This window comes from Rhipicephalus microplus, chromosome 5 (assembly GCF_043290135.1).
Source record: "Rhipicephalus microplus isolate Deutch F79 chromosome 5, USDA_Rmic, whole genome shotgun sequence".
Taxonomy (NCBI): domain Eukaryota; kingdom Metazoa; phylum Arthropoda; class Arachnida; order Ixodida; family Ixodidae; genus Rhipicephalus; species Rhipicephalus microplus.
The window spans coordinates 73,826,882-73,836,995 of NC_134704.1; the positions used below are offsets into that span (position 1 = coordinate 73,826,882).

A 10,114-nucleotide genomic window follows, 5' to 3' on the forward strand; every position below is an offset into this window, starting at 1 on the left:
GCCCCTTAACCAATATGAAGGGCGCTTAGCCCCTCCACATGTATTCATTCGCGCCGTGTCGTCTTCCCACCGTATTCATGGTGCCTGCGTAACGAACTGTAGTTATTATGTCTAGTTTGTTAACTTAAAAATGCAGTGAAGTTATTAAATAAGCAACAACACCGGGAACATCAAGAAGCTTGAATAGGTTGCTCTGCTGAAGATTGTTAAAGTCTTATGCCGGTGGATAACTTCACTTTGTGGCTGTTTTTCTCCGACGCTGTTCGTGGCTCTCGTATGTCTGTTTCTCTATTGAAGCGTTCCTTCGCGTCTCCCGCTTCAACGCTCCTTTTCTCTATTTTTTTTGTTGCTGCCGAAGGATGACTACCTTTACTTGCGCAAGCGTGCGGCTTTCTTACACGCCGTAGCTTTGGTAGTGCAGAATCCAAGCGGTGAAACATAGTAAACAAACTGCGAGATTTTTCAAGTTATGTGACACTTTGTGCACATACGGGACCATCTCGTACGCACGCCTTTTCGGCGTAGCGCCTACGTCTACAGCATGCTCCTAGCGAAGCTGATTAAGCAGAGTTTCTGCGACCTCAAGATGAAGTGAATAGGAGTGCCCTGCCTGTTGCAATCGTACAGTTTGGAGACTAAAGCTCTCCGTTAACCTGTGTGGACAAGACTTCAGAAGGGCTGACTGGAGACATGATTTGGCGATTACCCCTTTAAGGACCTTGGGATTTGTGGAACCGCAGAGCAGTACGGGTTTTTTTTCTTTTTAGGGGCGAAGCTCCTTATAGCGGCACCCATTCGTCCCTCGTAGCCGTTGTAGTAGTGTGTAACAAGTATAACATTTTGACTTCCAAGGTGATGCCGGTGAGAGATTTCTTCTGTGCGTTGTTGAAAAATAAAAGATAGTGCTCAATGTACATGCCAATGACTGCTGAGGGGGAATGAGAGACAGAAAAAATCGGCTGTTAGTTAACGCGCACTCTGCGAATTTTTTATTGTTCAACAACGCACAGAAGACAAGAAAGGGTTGCTACGTCATATTCGCTGGGCGTAAACTCCTAGGTTTTAGAAAGGTTTAGCGAGCGTTGGGCCGCAGTGCCATGAATACAGTGAACTAGTATATACCATTAACTCGAGGTGGTTAAAGGTGGGAAGTAGACACGAAGCGCAAACCGCAAGAAAGTGTGCGTGTGCCTCCTCTAGTTCAGTCCTTAGAATGTCCGCTGGATGACGGTGCTTCTATATGAGGAATATATGATGAGAAGATGCTAGAAGGTGGTACTTGGAGGGTTGAATTGGTGGACGAACGGACACACAGACAGATGCATGGACGGACGCACGTATGGCTGCATAGACGGATGGGCGCATGGACGGACGCAGGAGCAGATGCATGGTCGAAAGCAGGAACGGACGCACAGATGAATGTGCGGGCGCACGAACAGACGCACGCACGGACGGGCGGATGGACGCACGGCCAGCTACACAAACGCACGCATGGATGGACGGAAGCAAGAACAAATGGACGGACGGCCCCGCCGCGGTGGTCTAGTGGCTAAGGTACTCGGCTGCTGACCCGCAGGTCGCGGGTTCAAATCCCGGCTGCGGCGGCTGCATTTCCAATGGAGGCGGAAATGTCGAGGCCCGTGTGCTCAGATTTGGGTGCACGTTAAAGAACCCCAGGTGGTCAAAATTTCCGGAGCCCTTCACTACGGCGTCTCTCATAATCATATGGTGGTTTTGGGACGTTAAACCCCACAAATCAATCAAATGGACGGACGGATGCTTCGCCCCACTATCCATCATTCACTCCGTGGATATGCTGCCATTTTTTTTGTTCTCTGATTGTAAGCCCAGAAGATGGGGTCACCTTGATTAAAGAAGTGTCGAAGAGGTGAGGTGAAACAACTTTATTCGGTCCACAATAGACGCGAGTAAACTCAGCGTCACCTGGCTAGGCCCACTCGGGGACCGTTAGGTTAAACCTGACGGCCCTCGCGCGGGCCCTCTGGACGGCCAGGATTTGAGAGGTCTGGTCCTGGGCCTTGATGAGTCGCTTCATTTCCTCTTGGGTGAAAGGGGGACCGGCAGAGGCGCAGCCCCACAGTACATGTTCGAAGTCCGCATAACCACCACACAGGGGGCAGTCCGGGCTTGGAAACCGTTCAGGGTACATTTTGTGCAGTGCCGCAGGACTCGGGTAAGTGTTTGTTTGTAGCAGTCGGAGAGTAACAGCTTGGGCCCTGCATAGCGAGGAGTGTGGTAGAGGCAGCAGTCTTCTTGACAGATAGTGGTGCTTGCATATCTCGTTGTACGAGCAGAGAGGCTCAGGTCGCCCAGGAGATGACGCGTTACCCGGCACACGGTCAGTCAAACCTCGTGCAGCCGAGTGCGCCTCCTCGTTGGGATTGAGCGAGGCACCCTCAATGGTTCCAAGATGCGCAGGAAACCAGACCAATGAGTGATTTTTGAGGTCTTTGACTTTTTGAATAATCTGTAGGACCTGGGGAGCCACCATGCCCATCTGGAAGGCCTTGATAGCGGCCTTGGAGTCTGAATAAATTGTGTCATGTACACCGTCCGTCAATGCAAGAGCAATGGCAACCTGCTCTGCAACGCTGGAACTAGAAGTGCGGATGGTAGCGCAGCTGATGACTCTGCAATCACAGTCGACGACCACTGAGGAGAAGGCTTCTTCTTGAATGTACGAAGCAGCATCGACGAAGCAGGCTCGATCCTTGTCCAAGCGGGCACTGGCGAGCAGAGATTTACCCCTGGCTCGTCTTCGTGCTTCGTTGTAGGTTGGATGCATATTGCGCGGCATCCGCGCAATCTGGATCTTGGATCTTACGTCGCTGGGCAGCTTCATAGCGTCAGGACCGACAACCGTGGGGTTTCGTCCCAGCATGCCGAGTATGGCTCTACCCGCTGGGGTGCCAGACAGTCTGACAAACTGTGCAAACTCTTGGGCTTCGACAATTTCTTCGAACGTGTTGTGGATTCCCAACTTCAGGAGGTCTTCCGTGTGCGTTCGAACGGGAATGCCAAGGGCCAGCTTGAAGACTCTTCTGATTAGGGCATTGATTTTGTTGCGCTCCGACACGAGCCAGTTGTGCATAGCCGCCGTATAAGCGAGGTGGCATAGCACGAATGCGTGGATAATCCGGATCAGATTGTCCTCCCTGATTCCGCGGTGCCTGTTAGCGATTCTTCGAATCAGTCCGAGGGCGCTTTCGGTCTTGGAACAAATGCGTTTGACGGCTGCTCCATTGGCTCCGTTAGACTCGATAAACATTCCAAGGACCCTGATAGTGTCCACCCGCGGAACTGGGGAGCCGTTACCGGTGAATCACGTAATGTGGCTCTCCATTGCTGGCTTCCAGGACCGGTGAGAACCGCCTCTGGGCCTCTTCTTATACAGTAAGAGCTCGGACTTAGCGGGCGAGCACCTTAGCCCGGTGGGGATGAGATAGCGCTCCGTCACATCGATGGCCTCTTGCAAAGCACTCTCGACCTGACCCTCACATCCGCTGAAGCACCAGATGGTGATGTCGTCTGCGTAGATCGTGTGGTTAATGTTCGGGATTTTGTTCAAGGCCCTCGACAGGTTGATCATGCAGATATTGAACAGCGTCGGGGAGATCACCGCCCCCTGAGGTGTCCCTTTTGGCCCAAGGGTAATTTCGTGGGTCAAAAAATCGTCAATCCTCAGTCTTGTGGACCGCGACGAAAGGAAGGAGCGCACAAAATTGTACGCCCGCTTGCCGACGTGAAACTCAGACAAGCTCTTGAGAATAAAGGCGTGCGATATGTTGTCAAAAGCCTTTTCCAAATCCAATCCAAGAATCGCCTTGGTGTCGGCGGAGCCGGAGTCAATGACCTGGTGCTTGATCAGCTTCATGGCGTCCTGAGTCGAGAGCCCCGACCGAAAGCCAATCATGTTGTGGGTATAGCATTCGTTAGACTCGAGGTGGTCAGTGAGGCGGTTGAGCATGGCGTGCTCGGCCACCTTCCCGACGCACGACGTCAACGAGATTGGCCTAAGATTCTCGATGCTCGGTGCCTTACCCGGCTTGGGTATCAGTACTGTGCAGGCCGCTTTCCAGCTCTTGGGAATGAGACCGCTGCGCCAGATTTCGTTGATCTTGTCTGTAAGAAACTCGATCGAGTCGTCGTCGAGGTGCTTGAGCATTTTGTTGGTTACCCCATCTGGCCCAGGGGCGGATCTGCTATTGAGGGATGCGAGAACCCGCTTGACCTCAGCCACGGTGAAGTCCTCGTCCATCGATGGCGCGTCGCGCCCCTCGTAGTCGGGAAACTGGGGAGGTACCGGATCGTCCGTGGCCGCCAGGTACTTGTCTATGAGCTTCTCCGTGATCACCTCATCTGGAGTTGAGTCGGTGGCCAAATGGACAGCTTTCGCCAAAGCTCTCTTCTGATTGGACTTGGTGTTGCCGTCGTGCAGTAGGTGTTTGAGGAGTCTCCAGCTTTTACCGGTCTTGAGTTGGCCCTCCATAGAATCACAGAGCTCATCCCATTGCTGCTTGCATAAGACCTTGCAATGATCTTCTACCGTTTTGTTGATTTCGGACATTTTCTTGCGCAGTCTTCTGTTATGGCGCTGAGTCTTCCATCTCGCGAGCAGTGCCTGCTTGGCTTCCAACAGATGCGCGAGCCTACTGTCCATCCTGTCCACCTCCAGATCGGTTGTCACCTCTTTGGTGGCGCTGGCCACATCTTCTTTTAACCCGTCGCACCAAGAGTCTAGGTCCGCATCCGGGGAAAGGACGTGCTCGGAGCGGTTGGCTCGGAACAAGTCCCAGTCGATGAACTTAAAAGTCCTCGTCTTGTTGCGGGCAACCTCTATGAGCACTTCGATGATGCAATGATCGCTACCGAGGTCGATAGCTGTGTTGGTCCATTTGACGTTTTCCAGACTCTTGACAAAGGTGAGATCCGGGGTTGTATCTCGGCACACCGAGTTCCCTCTCCTGGTCGGGAAGTCCTTATTGGTTACCAGTGTCAGATCTTTCTCCGTTGCCGTGAGCCATATGTCTCTACCCTTCTTCGTATTGGTGAGGTAACCCCACGCCTGATGCTGGGCATTGAAGTCCCCCATGACGACAAGAGGTTGACAGCCGGCAAAATGCACGGCCTTCTTCAGAAGACCACCAGCCCTGGCTCTGTGTACGCTGGGCCTGCAGTAGACATTTAATATGAAAATACTGTTCCTTCGTAAGCACCGCTTAGGGGGGTCGACTAGGAGTTCCGTCATGACGTACTCAACCCCATTGTCCGCTGGACCGAGGTCTCGCTGAATGCACGTGAACCTTTTACTGACCAGAGTGGCCACCCCCCTTCCCCCTTCAGTGGAAGCCACAGTGACGAAACCAGGGAGCCTGATGTGTGATGATGTGATCGTTTCTTGCAAGGTGATGACTTGGGGTTTATCCTTTATGCCTTTTAGGTATTGTCGCAGGGTCGCCCGTTTGCTGACGAACCCTGCGCAATTCCACTGCCACATTGTTATGACGTTAGTTTCGTTATCCATGTTTGGGCTTGGGCATGGGTTTTGAGAGGGCCGCCTGCAGGATGGCACCCTCTGTCGGCGGGGCAATGACACTGTTCGAGTTTGGGACTGGTGTTGTCGATGTGCTTGGCAAAAATCCGTGGTGGGTCCCCTCCAGTCTAAGTATTCTCTCGCTGAGGGCGACCAGACCCAGCTGGGGGTGCGCGATCATTTCTTGTACTTGAGAGAGGCCTGACTGTATGTTGGAGATGGCCTTCTTGAGCTCCGAAAGGAGCTCCAGAGTCTCGTCTTCCCTTGAGCTATCCAGGGCGCGACGCTTCACTGCACCCGCCTTGGGGGGAGCCTCCGCCGTGTCCATGGCTGACGAACTCGTGGCGGCCGGAGGAGCCGGCGGTTTGAGCGCCAATTTTCGTATTTCGGCTATCTCGGTGGCTAGCCGACTGATTTCCTGCTTGAACTGGGCGTTTTCTTTCCTAAGACTATCATTGGCACGCCTAAGCTCTTGGAGCTCGTTCGTGAGACGCGGGTCGTGCGAGTCCTGGGAGTTGGACGCCTGCTCTTGGTTGCCACGGGCCCTATCGGCCCACGTTAGATAGGACTTGCCTTTACCACCGGAGGGTGTGTTGGATCTTGGCCTGTTGGACGAGCCGCTCCGGGTGCGGGACGTGGAGCGGCCTCTGGAGCCGGAGCGCGCTGGAGAAGGCGATGATGGTCGTGATCTTGGGGCAGAGCGGCTTTTGGAGCCCCGTCGGCTCCTGGAGCGACCTCGCGAGCGCGAGCGTCGTTTTCTCCTAGGGCTAGGGCTACATGAGGCTTGAGAATAGGAGGATCGAAGGATCGACTGCGGGGAGAGCTCCTCTTGCTGTCTGGCGCGCTCGAAGCGTAGTCGGCGAACAATGTACGGAGTCTTGAATCTATGCGCACATTCTTTACTGGCAGTAAGGTGCAGACCGCCACAGAACTTGCATATTGGGGTGCATTGGTGCTGCTCATCCGGGTTTGGAAGGCCGCATTCCCGACAGACGACGTCGCTAGGTGTTGGACAGACATCGGCGCAATGCCCGAGTCTTCCGCAGGCGTGGCATACGTCCACTTGCTTTCTATATAGGGAACATTTCAACAGGAGCGTTCCGTACCTGACAAAATTCGGTACCCGGTGCCCGTCAAAGGCGATGATCACAGTCTCCGTCTGAGCAATTCTTTTAGCTGCCAGTGCGAGCGGGTTTTTCTGGTTAACGATCTTGCCATCCAGCGTCGCAGGGTCGTCTTGCAACGGTATGCCACGTATGACCCCCTTGCACGTGGAGTGTGGGGCAGTCTCGTACGCGCAGAGTTCGTGGATGTTGCCCGAGATGCGGATTTGCTTGAGGCGGGAGTATCGATCGGCATTTTCCCGTCTAGGAGTGCTGGCCACCATAATGTTTTGCTGTAAGTTCGGGCACAGAGTGTCTTGTGAGAGCTCATCGGGTCTGATGCCGGCGGCTGCAAGTATAGCGTCAGCCACCGCAGCCGCTCCAATTTTGGAGATATTCAGTCCACCTCTTGGTCGAATGACGATTTTGATGTCTTCTTTGGGAAGAGCCGGCATTCGGCCTGCCCTAATAATCTTGGACTTCAGCGCTGCGCCGCTATGCTTGTCGCCACGGGACGCCGAAAGCGTTGCCGCGGCGTTAGGGCCACCTCCCCGCGATTTGGCGTTAACTCTTCTGGCGCCCGCAGTTTGCCATCCCTGGTCTTGAGTGACTTCCTCCGGGGAAATGTTTTCTCCCTCTACTCGATATTCCATCATGGTAACGGACGAGTGGCGCCGAGCCACCCCTGAGGCCGGCTGGGTGGCCTAGATGAGCTAGGCCTAGGCCTGGTCTCCGAAGTGCTCGTTAGGTGAGACGCCGCCGACGGAGGCACACAAATGTCCGTGAAATGGTGAAAAAACACTCACTGTGGCAAAAGAGGGTGTCCGCGTGGTCCTTAGAACTTCGCGGAAAAGATTTGCACAAATAAACATGGACACTCGACGACAAAATGCTAGAAAAGTTGGCAAAATCCGGGAGCCGACGCGGGCACGTCTTGACTCGCCGCCGCCAGCGTCTCCGTCCAGTGTCGAAGATAAAAATATTGAATGAAGCGGGCCTGTTGTAAGACGACCTTGAACTTCAGTATGAAAGAGGCTGTCCAAACACTTCTACGATTGACGTAGCCAGTAGCGGTAGTCCAGTAATTTAATCTGCATTTAAAATGAGTGAAAAATCGTCCACGCATCTGAAGACCGTTACTGCGCCTAGATCGGCTTCGTCAAGTAAGCTCTTAAGATGAATGTCAAATTTGGTGTGGTGTGGTACAGACTGGTATCATGGTCCGGACTGGGTTTAGACTGTTGGCCACGACTACCGCCAATTTTCTTCGGATTCGCAAGCGTCTAGACCTGCCGAAGAAATTGCGACGAAACGTCGTCGGTAAGATATGCATGCGTGTTCGGCGGCCTTGTTGTCTTTGTGTTTTCTGCGCGTTTTCTGTGTATTTTTTGCGCTGTAGTGTACCAGAAATTTGTTCCCTAGGCACGAAATTCTTGGCCACTGCATCCAGCGATTTATCGGTGACGTTTCTTTTCGGAAGAACAACAAATTCAGTACTTCCCTAGGAAGCTGGCCAGTTCTAAATATTCGTTTACTTTGTTTTCGTGCAAAGAAAATAATAAAAAAGTAACAGCAATAATGTGGTACATTTAATTGTAGTCGACGCATACGAATAGCGAGGTTTTCGGTTCGCGTTGCAGCGATGCTAATGCAATTACATTGTGCATCGCTCTGGAGTTGAACAGGCTTGGTTAGAGTGATTCATAAGCAAAACGCAAAGCATCGCGGAAGACATGTTTCGGACATGAAACAAAGCGCAAAACAAAACAAAAAAATTGAGTGAAGCTTGTGTGAGGCCTTCGGGGTATTCTGCGTAACGGCACGTCACGTATACGTTGCACTGCACGGATTAGTGAATATGAAAAATTGCAGTAAAAACAGCGAAATTAGAATATTGTAATCAGTGTAGACGAAAGCGTTTTTCATCTCTACTAAAATATTTTGCACCGAAATACATGTTGTACTTGCGCAGTTCTAGACTAGAATAAGCAAAGCTTTGTGTCATATAGCATTTGTCGCCGTGTCACATGAGTCATTCGCTCTATACTTTTGGGTATCCATGTCAAGTTCTGAAAACCGCGCATAGTACCTGACCAACGCTAACCCTGCGTACATTATTCTAATACTGTCTATTCCTGATATAATTTTGAACGACTCGCGGATGTCTGAACAAGTTATGCATCAAATCGAAACCATAGAACATTGATAATCAATAAGAATAATAAGCCCGCCGAATTTCACATACTACCAACCCCTATGCTTTCTTGTAGCTCAGGGCTCCAGATTGTCAGTGAAGTCAAACAAGCAGCGCGTTGTTGTCATCGTACTACGTAATCTACTTCGACGCTGAGCAACTCCACCCTCGTTCCACTTCTTCTCTCCGGTGGTAGTGGTATCTATAGCTCTGCTATATATAAACGAGTTCTATACCTTTTCGTTTGCTGCTATTCATAGTTATATTCACACTGTATTCGGCCTGCACAACGCACCAGTTGCAGCTTCAGAGCTGCCAACTTGGAGCTTCTGCTACATGCCTCATCCTCTGTTCGCACCCAGGGACACGGTCGTCCCTTCTCGTGTATCACCCTCTCCTACTCTCCATTGTCCCTCGCAGTCCATGTTCGGTAGCTTGCTGCGTGCCATCGATCTATGCCGAAGTTGCTTGCGGAAGAACCGGATTAGCGTGGCCTGTGTTCTTGTTCCGCGTTTTCTTGTCTACGGCGTTCCGTAGCAGCAAAACTTGCTCATAATTAACGGTCGCGCAGCGCGTCCAATCACTAGAAACTGCGGCGCCTTGCGGCGAGGCTGCATGCATCTGTTTGTGTGCGTGAGTGTGGGAGGGGGACGGTAGTCTGAGGCTAAACTACGACACGCTTACGGACAAGAGCGTTGCGTCCCTTCTTGACATGTGCAATACACTGTTAGAATGAATTGTTGTAAGCATGAAAAGAGCAAAACTTGCGATCTTGGTGCCTGCTGCGTAAACTTCACGTCTAATGAACTATCGTGACTTAGACATGATAACATGGCCTCGTTTTAAGCACAAAGAAAAAGAAAACAGATGTAACGCACTTTCGTTTGTTAGTTCTACCTTACTCTAAAACTACCACAACTCCCTTAATCAGACCCTAGTCCGCCTGGTGGTCGCAAGTAGCGCAGCGCAGCAGCAGTACTTTCTACAAATGAGTTTATTAGATTGGGTAGACTCTTATGGCGTCTCCCAAAACACAGGTCATTGCGCCGTGGGTGACATCCACGTGATGACCGAGAGACCGAGCCCTTCAGCCACTTCGAGGGATTGGTGGGGAGACCAGAGTTGTTGATATCACTAGCATGCTTTGATCGATTTATATGCGGAGTTTAACGTTCCGAAACCACCATATGATTATGAGAGATGCCGTAGTGAAGGGCTTCAGAAATTTCGACCACCTGTGGTTACTTGCATGCTTTCGGTGTA

The 10,114-nt window shown here is 51.8% G+C and overlaps 1 protein-coding gene across 2 annotated transcripts in view; it reads left to right on the plus strand.

The window, feature by feature from the left end:
* Window positions 1–10,114, plus strand: part of LOC142817837 (metabotropic glutamate receptor 5-like) — a 441,308-nt gene that overhangs the window by 416,865 nt on the left and 14,329 nt on the right. The gene's annotated exons all lie outside the window — the stretch shown is intronic.